At 39.3% G+C, this 19899-nt stretch overlaps 1 protein-coding gene across 1 annotated transcript in view; it reads left to right on the top strand.

Moving 5' to 3' along the window:
* The window catches only part of LOC106083560 (calcium/calmodulin-dependent protein kinase type II alpha chain), a gene marked incomplete at its 3' end in the record, with an annotated part of 76350 nt that overhangs the window by 19532 nt on the left and 36919 nt on the right, over window positions 1-19899 (top strand).

The raw sequence follows: 19899 nt of genomic DNA, 5'->3' as shown, positions 1-19899 counted from the left end.
AAGTGGGTGGTGGAGGCGGTGCAACAGAATGCTGATTGGAAAAAATTTTTGTTACTAAATATTATTATATTTTGTTGGCTTTTGTTATTTAATAGATTTGTTAATAATCTCTTGCAGACATTCGGCGGAATGGACAGATGGATGAATGAATGAATGGTTGGACGGACAAACGATTTTGTGACTGCTCGCTCATATACAACACACTAAGCGAGAAAACGAAAGTTATTGATGACTTGTTGTCAATTTGAATGGTTGGAATCGAAAGTATTAGGAAAACTCGTGTTTCAATTCGTTATGGTCATCAAATCTCTAGTCTGTCAATGGTGCACAAGTAGGAGGGGGAGTTAAGTGAAAATCTTTTAACGAACAACAAAAACCGAAAGAAAAAAGTAACAGCCATAATGATTAGCTTTGCAGTAGAGAATGTTGACAAGACATGAAATTTAATGTTCTCGAGTGCTTGCGCATTAATTTCTAAGATATTGGCCATTTCATGGTTTGGGGGGGGATTTGTTTTCATGTCGGATTTATATTTCACGTGATTTGCTTGATGTGGCGCGTTGGAATTTTTGTTTTCTTTTTGTTAAATGTATTTCAAATGAATTTATATGGTTCGGTGGCATTGTACATTTAGAGATAGATAGATAGATTTACTGATGGATACATCTATTAAAGAAAATGATTTTTGATAGGAAAATTTTGCCAATTTTTTGGTTTTTATAAAAAACAAGCAAAAGTGCTTTTTGTGCTCATTCGACAAGAAGCTACATCAAGTTTTGGCCCAGTATTATTGTGCCATTTACGGTATTAAGAAGTCAATATGGTAGCTACATCAAGTGGGAATATCCTGGCGAGAACACCAGAAAATTTTTTCAACGGTGGTTATACCCTCCAAATGCTGGCGACATTCGTGAGGTACTATGCCATGTTGAAACTTCTCCCCAAAGAAATGTCGCACAACGGCACGCCGTTCGGACTCGGCTATAAAAAAGAGGCCCTTCATCATTGAGCTTAAAATATGAATCGGACAGCTCTCAGAGATATGTGAGAAGTTTGCCCCGGTTCCTTAGAGGAATGTTTATGGGCAAATTCGCATTTATATCAAGTGATATAAAATGCCCCAAGGAACAGGGGCAAACTTCTCACATATCAATGAGTGCAGTCCGATTCAAGTTTAAGCTCAATCATAAGAGGCCTCCTTTTTATAGCCGAGCCCGAACGGCATTCCGCAGTGCGACACCTCTTTGGAGAGAAGTTTTACATGGCATAATACCTCACAAATGTTGCCAGCATTAGCAGGGGAAAACCACTGCTGAAAATTTTTTCTGATGGTCACGCCAGGATTCGAACCCAGGCGTTCAGCGTCATAGGCGGACATGCTAACCTCTGCGCTACGGTGGCCTCCGTTTGTAACTCCTCGAAATATTCGTCTCAGACTCACTAAAGTATATATATTCTTGATCGTCATAACATTTTATGTCGATCTAGCCATGTCCGTCCGCCGTCTGTCTGTCGAAATCACGCTAACTTTCAAAGGAATAAAGCTAGCCGCTTGAAATTTTGCACAAATATTTCTTATAGGTGTAGGTCGGTTGGGATTGTAAATGGGCCATATCGGTCCGTGTTTTGAAATAGCTGCCATATAAACCGATCTGGGATCTTGACTTCTTGAGCCTCTTGAGGGCGCAATTCTTATCCGATTTGACTGAAATTTTGCACGTAGTATTTTGGTATAATTTCCAACAACTATGCTAAGTATGGTTGAAATCGGTTCATTTTTTGATATAGCTGTCATATAAACCGATCTGGGGTCTTGACTTCTTGAGCCTCTAGAGGGCGCAATTCCTATCCGATTTGGCTGAAATTTAGCATGACGCATCTCGTCGCAACTTCCAAAAACTGTGGCATGTATGGTTCAAATCGGTCCATAACCTGATATAGCTGTCATATAGACCGTTCTTGGGTCTTGACTTCTTGAGCCTCTAGAGGGCGCAATTCCTATCCGATTTGGCTGAAATTTTGCATGACGCATCTCGTCGCAACTTCCAAAAACTGTGCCATGTATGGCTGAAATCGGTCCATAACCTGACATAGCTGTCATATAAACCGATCTTTGGTCTTGACTTCTTGAGCCTCTAGAGGTCGCAATTCTTATCCGATTTGGCTGAAATTTTGCACGAGAAGTTTTTTCAACAACTGTGCCATGTATGGGTGAAATCGGTCAATAATCTGATATAGCTGCCATATAAACCGATCTTGGGTCTTGACTTCTTGAGCCTCTAGAGGGCGCAATTCCTATCCGATTTAGCTGAAATTTTGCATGACGCATCTCGTCGCAACTTCCAACAACTGTGCAACTATCCGATTTGGCTGAAATTTTGCACGAGATGTTATGATTTTCAACAACTGTGCCAAGTATGGATGAAATCGGTCTATTACCTGATATAGCTGCCATATAAACCGATCTGGGGTCTTGACTTCTTGAGCCTCTAGAGGTCGCAATTCCTATCCAATTGTGCCATGTATGGTTTAAATCGGTCCATAATCTGATATAGCTTGAGCCTCTACAGGGCGCTATTATTATCTGATTTGGGTGAAATTTGTACAACATGACCTTCAACATACATGTCAAATATGGTCTGAATCGGTCTATAGCCTAATACAGCTCCCCTATATGGTGGTGGGTATTCAAAGTTCGGCACGACCTTAACTTAACGTCTTTTTTACTTGTTAGTTGACAACTTGTGTAAGCATATGTTTCGAATTCTATAAACTATAATTGGCAAATGCAAATTTGTCCTTCTGTGTTCTGGCAATCACAACTGTCCGTCTATCCTTGGTTGCTAACGCCAGCAACAACGCCTCCAACAAATTCATGAAACCTCAAGCCAGCACTTGTAGTTAAGATTTTGGTAGTTGGACAATGCTCCTATATTGAGGTTGATTTGTTTTTGCTTTATTCATTGTTGCCTTAATTGTTGTGGAATTTCAAATGGAATTTTAATAAATGAAAAATCAATTTTTCAAAACTGTCATTTGCAATTAGTCGCTGGACCATTTTGGGTAAGCTTACCCAGTCTTAGGTTTTTGCGATTTTTCAACGAGTCAGCATTTGGTTTTCTTTTTTTCTTATACTAAGATTTCATTGCAATGCAATTGAAAGGCGGTCATATAAAACGATAACAATTTTCATGAAATAACAGAGACGACATTCTTTATGCCCAAGTGCAACAGTTCATAATAAAGTGCGACAAGAAACGCTTTTAAATATTTTTTCAATTTATTTCTTCATTCTTCTGGTTTTTTTTTCAATTTTAATTAACTTGTTGTCGATGTGATGATGATGATGATGATGTGAGGAGCAAGCATGTCGTGTGTGTTTTTCCAACACTTTCATTGACAATGTCATATTTATCAAAAAAAAAAAAGAAGAAAAAAACACAACAACAACAAAAACGAAGAAACATATACATTTGATGGGAGCTGAAAAAGCATGGCAGGCAGTGATATCTAGGGAAGTAACCCCTGAAAGGTGGACAAAAAATTAAATTATTAAAAAAAACTTCTATACACAAAATTTGATATATGAAATATATTAAATAAATATGTGAATAACATTTTTCCTTAAAAAAATTCTTTGCCTGTGGCTCTCAATGGGTTAATATGCCTGCCTCATGTATTCATTGATACGTCAATACTTTCATATGATGAGTACTAGTGAATATATTAATTAATTACAATAATATAGTCATTACAATCGATTACAAATTTCCTAGAAAGAATGCTTGACTTAATTTTAATTTCATATGTATCGCGATAATTGAGATAATTGTAGATATTGTTAAGATTTCCCAGAAAAGAACTTTTAATAGATTTAATAGGTAGCCAGCCATGTGGTATGTGAATTTGATTTAAGTACAATAGTAAAATTACTAATGTGCCCACAAACATACCATTAAGGAACAGGATACACTTCCTTCATATCAATGAGTGCTGTTCGATTCGAGCTAAAGCTCAATGATAAGGGGTCTCCTTTTTATAGCCGAGATTGAACGGTGCACAGTGGGATAGAAAAATACGAAATAAAGATAACTTATAATTCTTTTTGAATTGTGCAGATAAGAGTGTCGTAAAAAAACGAAAATAAAGTTTGCCCGATTTTTTTTGCAAAAATCCCCAAAATACCCATTTCGGGAAAAGATGATTTCAAAATTGGCATTTTTATACACTCCACCATAGGATGGGGGTATATTAATTTCGTCATTCTGTTTGTAACACCTCAAAATATGCGTCTGAGACCCCATAAAATATATATTGGGTTGCCCAAAAAGATTTTTTAAAAGAAAGTAAATGCATTTTTAATAAAACTTAGAATGAACTTTAATCAAATATACTTTTTTTACACTTTCTTTCTAAAGCAAGCTAAAAGTAACAGCTGATAACTGACAGAAGAAAGAATGCAATTACAAAGCCACAAGCTGTGAAAAAAATTTTCAAGGCCGACTATATGAAAAATCCGCAATTACTTTTTGGGCAACCCAATATATTCTTGATCGTCATGTCATTTTAAGTCGATCTAGCCATGTCCGTCTGTCCGTCCGTCTGTCCGCTCGTCCGTCCGTCTGTCTGTCTGTCTGTCCGTCCGTCCGTCTGTCCGTTTGTCCGTCCGTCTGTCGAAAGCTCGCTCGAAAGCTCGCTAACATTCGAAGGAGTAAAGCTAGCCGCTTGAAATTTTGCACAAATACTTTTTAATAGTGTAGGTCCGTTGGGATTGTAAATGGGCCAAATCGGTCCATGTTTTGATATAGCTGTCATATAAACCGATCTTGGGTCTTGACTTCTTGAGCCTCTAGAGGGCGCAATTCTTATCCGATTTGAGTAAAATTTTGCACGTGGTGTTTTAGTATCACTTCCAACAACTATGCTAAGTATGGTTCAAATCCGTCCTTGTTTTGATATAGCTGCCATATAATCCGATCTTGGGTCTTGACTTCTTGAGCCTCTAGAGGGCGCAATTCGACATATGTGACAGACATGAACATATGGTTAGTACCGTAATAAGATTTTTTAAAAACTCATATAAATTGGGATTCTAGCAAGTCAAAATACTCTACAAAAATGTTTGCTGAAAAATTCTACTATGGTCTCCTGAATACACCAAAACCCAAAGCTTTACATAAACGCCGGAAATCAGTAAAACGGAAAACACAATTTAGGGATAAAGTCGTAAGTTAAAGGCTTACTATACTGATTTGGACCATACTCGGTTTTTGGGGTTTTTGAGAGTCATAGCAGATGTCACTGGGCCAAATTTCAGACAAATCGGATAATAATTGCACTCTATAGAGGCTCAAGATGTTAAATCGGAAGATCGGTTTACATGGGAGCTATATCAGCTTTTCAAACGATTTGGACCATACTTGCGGTAGTTGCTGAGACTCGTAACAGAGGTCATCATGCAAAATTTCAACCAAATCGGATAATAATTGTTCCCTCTGGAGGCTCAAGATGTTAAATCGGGAGATGGTTTTATATGGGAGCTATATCAGTTTATAGATCGCTTTGGACCATATTCCAGTTTTTTCTATATTTCACTCATATATACTTATGTTCAAAATTTTAGAGCTCTATGTATAGTCTAACTATTTTTGTCCAACGAATACATTGAGAGGCAACATTGTGAGGCATGCCGCAAACCGACGCATCGAGAATAGGTTGGGTTAGAGGGGCAGTCTATTCTCCAAACAGACTCATTTAGACTATTATAAGTCTATTGTGATACCACAATAGCTACAGACTAGGCCTCTAGTGGAAGTCGAACCAACGATCCCCGCATTGGTTGTTGTTCTTGTAGCAGTTTGTTGTGTTCTATCTCTCGTCTGCTTGATTCTATTGAGTGTCAAGACCCAGGAACTCTGCGACTAAGATGGGGTGCGTCCACAGGGATCTAGGTCTGAGTCGAGTGGGTCTGGCTTGTCAGTTAAACAGGTGACGAGTATCGTGCGGTCCCTGGTTACTATCGGGACATACATCTTGCACGTCGGCATGAATGCTTCCTCTGTAGGAGTTGAGGCGGCTGCATGTGCCGCAACGTAATTGAGCCAGAGTTACTTTGGTTTGCCGGGGGAGGTCAATTTCTTCAGGTGCAATGGGAGGCGTACTGGTAATCCGAACATGCTATCAATTCGGCTTCCGGGGAAACCGAGTAAGAGAATAATCACCACTGAAATGTTTTTTCATGTTTTTGCCATATACTCGTACACTCGCTCATACATTTATACACATATGTCACACATACACACACTCACACATACACAGTTGCAGCAAAAATGTCCTCTTTCTTAATGCATTTATTTAAATCCCTTTTTTTCGCATTGACACGAAGCAACATGCAATTAAAATTGGACACCACTAACGAACAACCTCATCATCGTTCGCCATCCATTTGAGTAGAGTTGAAATAATGGATGAATGATTTTTTTCCCCCTCCCCTTTCAAAATGAAATTACAATATTGTGCTTAATTTTAAATGCTTTTCTTAAATTACATTAGACTGGCTGCCAAGAAATTTGAATTTAATGACGAAGAAAAACGACTCCAACATTGATGCCAAAAGTTTTTCTTGGACTGCTAGTCGGGTTGCTCATACATAATACAATGCTAGGACACTCTATCATAGTGTGAGAAAAAGGAGGTGAGGTTTTTTTGCGCCCATTAAAGTGGATAAACTCTCATAGTCATAGTCATCAAAAAAAAAAAAAAAAAACCAACCGACTGTTAAGCCTATAGAGAACAGGAAGTGAGGTGTAGAACTAAGAAAAGGGAGTGCACTCAGGGGGCTGACTTTTTGAATAATGCAAATTTTTCTTTATGTCGCCCCAATGTATTGTAAAACTAAAAATTGGGATGTTTTTTTTTTCTTACAAATTCATGGAGACATTTTTCACGTTGTATAATTTGTCATTGTTGTACAAAGTGAAAATGTGCAAAATAGAAATTAAATAAATGCTTTTGTATGTATGTATAAGTGTTTCAATTAAAATATTAAACTGTGTGCGTGTTTAAGGAGTATATGACATGACACAAGACACCAAGTCTTGTGCTTTTTTTTATTTTGGGTTTTGACAGGCACAATCAACTCCATATGGAATGAGAGTTAGAGGGAAAGATTTTGAAAATAAAAAGTTGATGTTTGAAGAGTTAAAAGATTTTTGGATAGATTTGATTTTTTTAATTAATCTGGGGAATATATTTATGAATTCAAAAACCGCCCTCGGCTGTCGCAGATCTCTCTGCGAGATGGCTGAACAGTTCTAAATTCACCTGTCGCAGATCTCTCTGCGGAGTTGTAGAGTGGATGAGCTTGCGAGACTAGAAACTACCTTACACATAACAGGAGAACTGCAATCGGTGGGTATGCGCTTGCAGTGGGTCAAGGAGTTAAAATCGTGCGATATATATTGGTTTGCCCAAAAAGTAATTGCGGATTTTTTAAAAGAAAGTAAATGCATTTTGAATAAAACAGAATGAACTTTAATCAAATATACTTTTTTTACACTTTTTTTCTAAAGCAAGCTAAAAGTAACAGCTGATAACTGACAGAAGAAAGAATGCAATTACAGAGTCACAAGCTGTGAAAAAATTTGTCAACGCCGACTATATGAAAAATCCGCATTTACTTTTTAGGCAACCCAATATATGAGAGCTATATCCATATCTGAACCGATTTCTATGAAATTCACCAGTAATATCTAGGTTGATAACAAAATCCTTCCTGCCAAATTTCGAGAGAATCGGTTAACAAATGACAATTTTACTGCTGTATTTCTGCAAATCGGACGAACATATATATGGGAGCTATATCCAAATCTGAACCGATTTCAATGAAAATCACCCCTAATATCGAGAGTCATAAGAAAATCCTTTCTGCCAAATTTCGAGAGAATCGGTTTACAAATGACCATTTTACTGCTGTATTTCTGCAAATCGGACGAACATATATATGGGAGCTACATCCAAATCTGAACCGATTTCAATGAAAATCACCACTAATATCGAGAGTCATAAGAAAATCTTTCCTGTCAAATTTCGAGAGAATCGGTTAACAAATGACTATTTTATTGCTGTATTACTGCAAATCGGACGAACATATGTATGGGAGCTATATCCAAATTTGAACAGATTTCTATGAAAATAACCACTAATATCGAGAGTCATAAGAAAATACTTTCTGCCAAATTTCGAGAGAATCGGTTAACAAATGACCATTTTATTGCTGTATTATTGCAAATCGGACTAACCTATATATGGGAGCTATATCCAAATCTGAACCGATTTCTATGAAATTCAACACTAATATCGAGAGTCATAAGAAAATCCTTTCTGCCAAATTTTAAGAGAATCGGTTTACAAATTACCATTTTACTGCTGTATTTCTGCAAATCGGACGAACATATATATGGGAGCTATATCCAAATTTGAACAGATTTCTATGAAAATCACCACTAATAGCGAGAGTCATAAGAAAATCCTTTCTGCCAAATTTCGAGAGAATCGGTTTTCAAATGACCATTTTATTGCTGTATTCCGCAAATCGGACGAAAATATATAAATGGGAGCTATATCCAAATCTAGACCGATTTTTTCCAATTTCAATAGGCTTCGTCTCTAGGCCGAAAAACATTCCCACACCAAATTTGAAGATGAACGGATGAAAATTACGACCTGTAGTTTGTACACTAATTAACATGGACAGACAGACGGACAGACAGACTGAGAGACGGACATAGCTACATCGAATCAGAAAGTGATTCTGAGTCTATCGGTATACTTATCAATGGGTCTATCTCTCTTCCTTTGTTACAAACAAATGCAAGTTATAATAACCTGTACCACAGTAGTGGTGTAGGGTATAAATATGCCGACAGACTGAAGGATGTAAGTAACGTCTTTTACAGAAGTTGTGAGGAAGTCGAGGAAGAAGAAATTTTTGAACATCTACTGTGTGTGTGTCCCACACTAACAGTCAGAAGGAGTTCCACTTTAGGTTACCATTTCTTTGAGAACTTGTCTAATTTAGCGGATTTGGATATTCCCAAGTTGTTGGGCTTTGGTGATTTGGATTTAAAAGCTAACCTATCCTACCATATAATCGCAAAGACCATCCAACGCCCAAAAGCCTTCTGGTAGATCTACATAATCTAGAGCGTGAGGTTCAGCGATACGAGAGAGAACCGCTAGATCAAGCGGCATAACAAGCAGGTCTAGACAACATTCATACAGACGCGGTAGCAGATGCGGCAAATGACTACCTGGTGAATGTAGTCCTTGGAGTACGACCTTGACCTCCCCCGGCAAACCAGAGTAGTTCTGGCTCAATTACGTTCCGGCAGATGCAGCCGCCTCAATTCCCACAGAGCAAGGATTGATGCCGACGTGCAAGATGTATGTCCCGATTGTAACCAGGGACCGCAAGATACACGTCACCTGTTTAACTGCTCAGCCAGACCCACTCGACTCAGACCTAGATCCCTGTGGACGCACCCAATCTTAGTAGCAGAGTTCCTGAGTCTTGACACTCAACAGAATAAAGCAGACGAGAGATAGAACACAACAAACTGCTACAAGAACAACAAAAACCATATAATCCCAGTTATTTTGCGATTTCAGTAAATGGAACATTCTCTCCTTCCAAAGAGACAGGTGTAACGAATGCCGTGTTTAACGCAGATGCCTGCCATCATGGCCCAAGCCTGCGAGGCGCAAAGTTGACTACAATGCGTTTACCAACGCCCCGCGTCCAGTAACCTGTACAATAGAACGTCCCATTCTATAAGGGAGAATTTTTTTTTGTTAATAGATACCCTCTATTTTTTCCTCTTGGTCCTAGTAAGCGAAATACGAAATATCATGAAAATCAAAAAAATAACATGGGGGGACGCCCCATCCCAAAACCCACCCGAACGGACATGTGTACCGATTGGAACAATATGGGTATCAAATGAAAGGTATTTAAGAGCAGAGTACGAATTTGGTATACAAAATTCACTCTTAAATTTCAGGGGGTCCTCTACCCCCAAAAAAGCCCCAAGAGGACACTTTCACCGCTTTGGGTAATATGGGTGTCAAATGAAAGGTATTTAAGAGTAGCGTACGAACTTGGCATTAAAATGTGACCCTAAGTGGACACTTTTACTGTTTTGGGCAATATGAGTATCAAATGAAATGAATTCAAAAGTATAATACAAATCTGAAACAAATATTGGGTTGCCCAAAAAGTAATTGCGGATTTTTCATATAGTCGGCATTGACAAATTTTTTCACAGCTTGTGACTCTGTAATTGCATTCTTTCTTCTGTCAGTTATCAGCTGTTACTTTTAGCTTGCTTTAGAAAAAAAGTGTAAAAAAGTATATTTGATTAAAGTTCATTCTAAGTTTTATTAAAAATGCATTTACTTTCTTTTAAAAAATCCGCAATTACTTTTTGGGCAACCCAATATTTATTTTTTGGTGTCTGGGGGCCCTCTTCACCCCCAAACCCCCCAGTAGGACAAATTTTTCTAATTGGGCCAATATGGATATCAAATGGAAGGTATTTAAAAGTATTCTGAGGTGCCTCCCCCCCCCCCCCAAAACCCCTCAACAGGACATATTTACCGATTGAGCCATTATGGGTATCAAACGAAAGATATTTGGAATACACATCTGTTTTAAGAAATTGGTCCAAGGTGTCTACGGTACCTCCCCGACTCCAGAAACCCCCAAAACGGACGTAAATGTCTAACGTCACAAACGGGGTATCGAATGAAAGGTATTTGGGAGTAGACCACGAATCTGATATCAACATTTGGGACCCGCTGTCTAGGGGACGTACCACCACCACAACAACCCCAAAATAGGACGTATTTGCTCACCATGACAATTTGGGTCTTAAAGAGAGTAGAGCTCGATATTGATAGTTTTTAGGGCCCATACCCCAAACCGGACATATTTGCTGACTTTGGCAATAAGGGGTTTAAATGAAAGGAGTTTGACATTAGAAAACGAATTTGATATCCAATTTTAAGGCCAGCGGCTCTATTTAAGAATAGAGCACAATGCTGATATATTTTCAGGGCTAAGTGTGTGGGTGACCACCCCATTCTCTAAAACACCTCAAAATCGGGCATATTTACAGATCATGATTGGAAAACGAATTTGATATCCAATTTTAAGGCCAGCGGCTCTATTTAAGAATAGAGCACAATGCTGATATATTTTCAGGGCTAAGTGTGTGGGTGACCACCCCATTCTCTAAAACACCTCAAAATCGGGCATATTTACAGATCATGCCAATATGGGGCTCAAATGAAAGGTATTGGGAAGTCGATCACGAAATTGATATCCACTTTCGGGACCAATTTTCTGGGGGTCTACACCCCCTTCAAAGAATACAAATTTACCGACCTTGGCAATATGTGGCTCAAATGAAAGGTGTTTGAGATTAGAAATCGAATTTGATAACCCATATTGGGGCCAAGTATTTGGAGAACGCCTCATCCCATAAACTCTCCTTAAACCAATGCCAATATGGGGTTGAAATAAATTTTATTTGAGAGAAGAGCTTATGTTTTTTTTAGGGCCAAGTGTCTGGGGGACATCTTTACTCCGAAAAATTGCAATTTTATCCATGGACCTTCCATTAAGGAACTGGGTAAAACTTCTCACAAATCAATGAGTGCGGTTCAATTTTAAGCTCAATGTTAAGGGACCTTCTTTTTATAGCCGAGACCGAACGGCATGCCGCAGAGCGACACCTCTTTGGGGAGAAGTTTTTACATGGCAGAGTACCTCACAAATGTCGCCAGCTTAAGGAGGAGATAATCACCCCTGAAAATTTTTCTGATGTTTCTGCCAGGATTCGAACCCAGACGTTTAGCGTCCATATAAAGTAAGTAAATTAAAAGAAGACGCAGCGGAGTGGGCTCTCTCCAGCTACTACATAAGAAAAAGCCCCTACAATGTCAAGAAATGCTACGTACCATTGGTTTCATAATAAAGTTTCTCCTTTGAAAAATCTATGTTTGATGGTATGGGGTCTTTTTTGATCTCCAGCTTGCTAAAAGTAATTTCGGTTAATTCTAACCATACTCAACTGCTCAGTTTTCAAACATCCAACGCCCCAAAAATTGTAATCCCCATGATTACCGAAGAATTCTAAAACAACAGCAATAGTTTATCTTCAATTTATGTAGGCAATGTTGTCAATTTAAGCAAATATTTTCAATGTTATTTTTAAGCTTGCTCACCCTCTCAGCCTGTCACTCTCTTTTCCTAGCTTTCTCGTAAGTGTCAATTGTCGACTGTGCTGGCCTTTAGCAAAAAATAAACTGATATATATACATGGAAGACAAAAAAAGAAAAGATGGCCATATAAAATCTCTTGTTATTTTATTTTATATCCCTGACAGCTCTTACATGCCAATCAACTAAAATGTATGCAAATGATTCTCTTTCATTTCCTCATGTCGCACTTGACCATGTTCATGTGTCATCAACACAAAATGAAGCAAGCCCAGTAGAAGGGTGCACACATAGAAGGGCAAGCTAGGGAAGCTAGGAGCTTTCGCTGAGGACAGACAGGGGGAAGGGGAACATAATAAAAAATGTGTTTAAATTTTTTTGTGTTGCCTATCCTTTTGAAATATTAAATATCCTTGCAGAAGGACACAATACCATCCATCCGTCCATCCATCCATCCATCTAAGCAATGTCACGCGCTTATCGATTTCACTGGGGCTCTAAGGCCCAGCCCATTCGAACCTTATCATCTGGCCCCTAAAAGAAAAAGAGTTCATTTATTGTCCCAATGTGAATGAGTGCCTTTTTTTCTTCAAGTGTATGCAAGTGTACGACCTCTCCGTTTGACCTCCATTGTTATTGACACTTATGAAAAAATTCAAAAAATTTCCCTTTTCTAACCCCACCTTCCTTATTGAATGGGTTGGTTGTTATTGTATATGGATGACAATCATCATTGCTGCTTCTGTTGCTACTGCTGCTGGTATGACATGCGAAAATCTTCAACTTCAGTTTTTTGTGTGTACGTACACAACTCGGGCTTTGTGTGCTTGGCGTAAGAGAGATAACTGGGTTCATTACTCCTACACAACATGTCAGTGCAGTGGAGTGGACATCATCATCGTCATATCACCATCATCACTGAGTAACATAACAATGCAAAGGAATTTCCGCTTTCTTTTCGTTTATTTATTTTCTATTTTTTCTTGAAGGGGGCGAAAAATCATCAATAACTATGTAAATATGTTTGCTTAAGACCATTTCAAGAATTAAATACAAATACCAATGCCAGAGGCAAGCATATATTTGGGCAACTTTGCATGAAGAGTGTATTAAATCGAAACTAAGAATGTTGCCATACATTGTTGCCAAGGAAAAAGGGGTTTATGGCAATCAAAATTTTTGCAATGGTTGAGCCCAAACAACCCTGGTTTGCTGGGGGAGAACAACTTCATAAGGTGCTATGGGCGGCGGTGGGCTTTCACACTGCAGCATGTTAGCTCTTCCGCTACCGTATCCTCATGAATGCTATTAAAAGCAGCCTGATACGTAGCCTGACCTAGAGGCTCTCTCATGTAGCTCTGTACCTCTGTCATTAAAAACCAAACTGACTTCTCTGCGCTGTAGGTGTCAATCCAAAAGATGGTGATTTGGATCAACGGCCCAATAAATACAGCTCGTCCTTAGATACAGGTCACCCTCGTCAATAATCAAATGGAAATTTTGCCCATGAACATTCCACTAAGGAACAGGTGCAAACTTCTCACATATCAATGAATGCAGTCCGATTCATGTTTAAGCTCAATGATAAGGGGCCTCCTTTTTATAGCCGTGTCCGAACGGCGTGCCGCAGTGCGACATCTAGCGGAGAGTAGTTTTACATGCCATAGTACCTCACAAATGTTGCCAGCATTAGGAGGGGAAAACCACCGCTGAAAAAATTTTTCTGATGGTCTCGCCGGCATTCGAACCCAGGCGTTCAGTGTCATAGACGGACTGCTAACCTCTGCGCTACGGTGGCCTCCTTCGTCAATATAGCTTCTGCTATAATCATTTTGCGGGATTGCAATGTGCGCCTCCATATTTACTATCTCATAGCCAAATTTGCAAATTTGAATATTTGAACTTTCCATTTAGGAACAGCGTGGATACTTCTCTCATATCAATGAGTGCTGTCCGATATAAGTTAAAGCTCAATGATAAAGGACCACCACTTTTGTAGAGAAGTTTGGCACGGCTAATTACTCACGGTAATCGGAAATGTCGCCAGCACTAGGAAGCGATAATCGCCGCCGAACATTTTTCCTGATTTTCTCGTCAGCATTTAAATCCAGGCGTTCAGCGTCGAAGGCGGACATGCTAACCTCTGAGCTACGGTGGCTTCCCATCTCACAGTGCCCGTCTTCCCGGTTCTTTTTCGGTCCACGTTAGGCCAAAGTGACCTGGCAATTCGGCATCCATTTACCAATTCTCATCTCGTAACAGACTCCACTCCTCCTCCATGAACGAGCCGTTTCTGCCATATTCATACGCCTTCCTATTTTCCGGAATAGTATCGAGTCTGAGAACCTTGGTCAGCGCTGTGTCATGAGCCTGGAGTTCATTTCAAAAATTTTAAATTTGCCCACGAACATTTAATTAAGAAACTGGGGCAAACTTTTCACAAATCAATCCTTTTTATAGCCGATTCCGAACGGCGTGCCGCAGAGCGACATCTCGTTGGGGAGAAGTTTTTACATGGCAAGGTACTTCACAAATATCACCAGTATTAGGAGGGGATAACCACCGCTGAGAAATTTTCTGATGATCTCGCCAGGATTCGAACACAGTAGTTCAGCGCCATAGGTGGACATTGATCTGTAGGGCTCTCGGCGTGATCAACGGCCCATTTTCCAGATATCAGAAACGAATGTCGAGACAGGTTGACAACCTCTGGCAGGCACTCGCCTCTTGGTACATCCAAATTCTTCAGAATCAGAGATATTTCAGTGTAGAGATTCTGCCGAGGTCGCCTTCGGCTTCATACTAGGCTTAGTGTGCGGCGACGGCAATCACCGTTCTATGTAATTTATGAGATTTAAATTCTCCAACAAGGCTCAGAAGCAATAGCTCCTCAAGCGTTTTATCTACTGGCAAGCGAAGGGAGATAGATTTGTACGATTTTTTCTTAGAATTGCAGTCTATTTTCTAAACATACCCACTTAGACTATTTAAGTCCATGGTGGTACTACACTAGTGACAGACCAAACTTCGGGTGGGTATTAAAACCACGCACAGGTAATCCGAGCACGATTCTAACTCGGCTACCGGGGCGACCATAGTTGCATCAAATCGGCTGGCACCGACCGGCAAGGTACTGCTCCTTGCAACGTAGTCAGTTTAACTACAGTCCCGTTGTTGGTAAACCAGAGAACTTCCGGAAATGCACTCAATCTATGCACTGGTTACACCTCATTGACATCGAATGACGATGGATACTTGCAATTTTTGTAGGTGTTATGGAATAATTTTTCGATAATCGAAGGGGAGCAAACCGTCGCCCTTTCAAAAATGCTAAGTCTCGGAAATAAATGAACCGATTCAAGTGAAACTTTGTTTGTATCCCTTCAATAACCCTAAAGCCGATGATCTTACAACATATTCCAATTTGGGGTCAATCTGGGCAACCTAGGAAGAAGGCCCCACCTAAAAACCCCCCAAACGAGGATGTAGACTGACCGGGACAGTATGAATTAGAAACGAATCTGGTGTTCAAGTTCGACATCAAGTGCCTGGGTTCGTATGTATATGGTGGTGCTTTCATGAATATAAGATACTTAATTTTTTATTTGTTGAAGGGGAGCGGACCCTTCCCCTTATATCAAAAACATCACTCAAACTAAAAAGTGCACTGATCCGGACAATATGGGACTCAAATGAAAGGTATTTGAGAGTAGAATAAAAAAGTTATATCAAAATTGGGGGGAAGTTTTATGTACGCCGTCCAATAATGATAATAAAATGTTGCTCCAAGTTTTGGAAGGTTCGCATCTCTCCCGAAATTTCCCTCTTTCACTTGCACATGGAAATTTTGCCCATGAACATTCCCCTAAGGAACAGGGGCAAACTTCTTACATATCAATGAGTGCAATCTGATTCAAGTTCTAAGCTCAATGATAAGAAGCCTCCTTTTTATAGCCGAGTCCGATCGTCATGCCACAGTGCGACACCTCTTTGAAGAGAAGTTTTCCTTTTTTATAGTTCCTCACAAATGTTGCCAGCATTAGGTGTTTAAGTTAGAGATCAAGTGTCTGGGGTCGTATGTATATGGTGGTGCTTTTGTGAAAATAGGCTACTAAACTTTTTAATTGTTGAAGGGGAGCGGACCCTCCCCTTTATATCAAAAATAGCACTCAAACTTAAAAATGGGCTGATTCGGACAATATGGAACTCAAATGAAAGGTATGTGAGAGTAGAATAAAAAACTTATAACAAATGCACATGTTGATCGATCGGGTCAATAAGGGATTCAAATGAAAGGTCTTTGAGAGTAAAATATAAATGTGATAATAAAATGTTGCTCCAAGTTTTGGAAGGTTCGCATCTCTCCCGAAATATCCCATTTCCCCTTGAAAATGCAAATTTCGCCCATGAACATTCCCTTAAGGAACAGTGGCAATCTTCTTACATATCGATGTGTGTAGTTCGATTCAAGTTTTATGCTCAATGATAAGGGACGTCCTTTTTATAGCCAAGTCCGAACGGCGCGCCGCAATGCGACAACTCTTTGGAAAGAAGTTTTTACATGGCATGGTTCCTCACAAATGTTGCCAGCATTAGGAGTTCAAGTTAGAGATCAAGTGTCTGGGGTCGTAGGTATATGGTTGTGCTTTTTTGAAAATAGGGTACTTAATTTTTTAATTGTTGAAGGGGAGCAGACCCTCCCCCTTTATATCAAAAACATCACTCAAATGAGCGGTATTTGAGAGTAGAATAAAAATCTTAAATCCAAACTTGGGGTAAGTTTTATGTACGCCGCCCAACCCCAAAAACACCCCAAATGTATATGCAGATCGATCGGGTCAATAAGGAACTCAAATGAAAGGTCTTTGAGAGTAAAATAAGAATGTGATAACAAAATGTTGCACCATGTTTTGGGGGGTTCGTATCTCTTCCGAAATATCCCTCTTCCCCTTAAAGCCCATTAACCGGAAAAGTGCACCAATGGGGAAAATATGGGACTTAAATCAAAAGTATATAGGTGTAGAATACGAATCTTATACCGAACTTTGGGCCCAATTCTCAGGATCAAAACCCTTCCCCCTCCGAACATGTACACCTTTAGTGATAATATAGGACTCCAAAGCCACTTTGGGCCAGCTAGTGATACCGGGCCAGCTAGTGATAGATAACCAAACGGTATTTCAGAGTAGGTTCCAACTATAGAACGCATATATCGATATCTGAACCTGTAAAGGGCCTAGGGGCCAAGATTTGCAATTCCGCCCAATAACCCCAGCGTATAATAGTCCATTTATGAAGCTCAAGCAAAATACACTAGAGGGTAAATTGCCCATATCTATAAAGATGTAAAGGGTGATTTTTTGAGGTTAGGATTTTCATGCATTAGTATTTGACAGATCACGTGGGATTTCAGACATGGTGTCAAAGAGAAAGATGCTCAGTATGCTTTGACATTTCATCATGAATAGACTTACTAACGAGCAACGCTTGCAAATCATTGAATTTTATTACCAAAATCAGTGTTCGGTTCGAAATGTGTTCAAATTTTGACAAATTTTGTTCAGCGATGAGGCTCATTTCTGGTTGAATGGCTACGTAAATAAGCAAAATTGCCGCATTTGGAGTGAAGAGCAACCAGAAGCCGTTCAAGAACTGCCCATGCATCCCGAAAAATGCACTGTTTGGTGTGGTTTGTACGCTGGTGGAATCATTGGACCGTATTTTTTCAAAGATGCTGTTGGACGCAACGTTACGGTGAATGAACACATTTCGAACCGAACACTGATTTTGGTAATAAAATTCAATGATTTGCAAGCGTTGCTCGTTAGTAAGTCTATTTATGATGAAATGTCAAAGCATACTGAGCATCTTTCTCTTTGACACCATGTCTGAAATCCCACGTGATCTGTCAAATACTAATGCATGAAAATCCTAACCTCAAAAAAATCACCCTTTATAAGAATATATCCTTTGATATGTTTACTTGAACTTGGCTTTTTCTCCAAACAAACACAATTTTGAGTTAGTACACTCTTGAATTAAAAAGACGTTATCCATATTGATGTATGCCTTTCCGTCCTCATGTATATTTAGGAAAATGGTATTTGAACAGATAAATGAAGTTGGTGAGCTTCATTGTGAACTAATATTTGCCAATATTTTTATGCAAAAAAAAAAGAGAACCCACATGTATTTAATCTAAACTGTACCAAATACAATGCCATTTATGGGTGTTTGTTTGTGTGCGTGTGTTTGCGAAAATTGTTCTAAATTCCTCGTAACTATGTCTGAAGTAACACATTTTTCTGTTTCGAATCAATGTTTGCCTAAAAAATTGATTTATTGCCCCGTTGACATCAAAAACCCCAAGACCAAGTGTGATAGAAAGACAGATCTGCCGACTGGACGGGACTGCCTGCAGATATGCAAATAAACGGACATAAAGGTCGTAGCTGCAAGATAGAACAGTGGGTGAGCAATGTGATCAGTTGTTTTGTCAGCTTCCATTACCAGTAAACAACCAAGACCGCAATCACCACCCTATCATCACTAACTTCATTCCATTTGTCTCCGCCTTTGCGTTCATTCATACCCTCAGTAAGTAAGTGCACTTTGCTCAGCCCATAATTGGCTTTTAAGATACTCGTGCCAAGCATTTGCCACAAGAATTGAGCATGAAACTCGATATTGGTTGCCTCATATTCCGTATGAGGTTGGTCCTTTGGCAAAACAGTGGGGGGAAGTTTAGTAGTATCCGTAGGTAGGGAGGAGAGACATTTCAGAAATTTCAATAACAACACCACCTTAGCACCAAGTGGTTACTCCCAGATCAAAGAGTACTTGCTGGGTGTACAAATGTAGCCTCCTGTAGAGTATTAGGTTTGCCATAAGTAAGTGCTTGTTAGATGATATTGCCAATAATTGGAATAAATGTTTGACAAGGCTAAAGAACTAAGGGGGCTGACAGTGCACCAAAGAATTTTGTTGCAAAAAAAAAAAATTTCAAGGAAAACAAGTAAAAAAGGCGTTAAGTTCGGCTGTGCTGAACTTTACATGGAACTTTACTTTACCAGCATGGACTTATAAATCATTCCATTTTAATATAACCCCACTACCATATCCATAGATACATCCAAAAATGGGTTGGTCTGGATCACATTGAATTCAGGTCCCAAAAACTCTTATACAAGTTTTATCGAGTTTCAGCCAAATTGGCGAATAATTCCGATTTTTATGGGATTCAGACCCTAAATTGGAAGCTCGGTCTATATGACAGCTATATCTTAATAAAGTCTGATTCGGACCACATTCAGGTCGGATGACGGAAGGCTTTAAACAACTCAGCGAAATCGGGTAAAAAATGAGGATTTAATGGCCTTAAGACCCTAAATCGGTAGATCGGTCTATATGGCAGCTATATCTAAGTATAGTCCGATATAGGGCATATTTGGGTAGGATGTCGGAAGTCCTAAAACACATCCTTCTTATAAATTTCAGCGCAATCGGATAATAAATGCGTCTTAGACGGGCATTAGACCCTTTTTCGGCAGATCGGTTTATAAGACAACCAAATCTAAATATAGTCCGATCTGCGCCATATTCGGATCGGATGTCGA

The sequence above is a fragment of the Stomoxys calcitrans genome, chromosome 4 (assembly GCF_963082655.1).
Source record: "Stomoxys calcitrans chromosome 4, idStoCalc2.1, whole genome shotgun sequence".
In the NCBI taxonomy this organism is placed as follows: Eukaryota; Metazoa; Arthropoda; class Insecta; order Diptera; family Muscidae; genus Stomoxys; species Stomoxys calcitrans.
The sequence above is the reverse complement of the archived record's forward strand: the minus strand, read 5'-3'. Positions and strand labels throughout refer to the sequence as shown.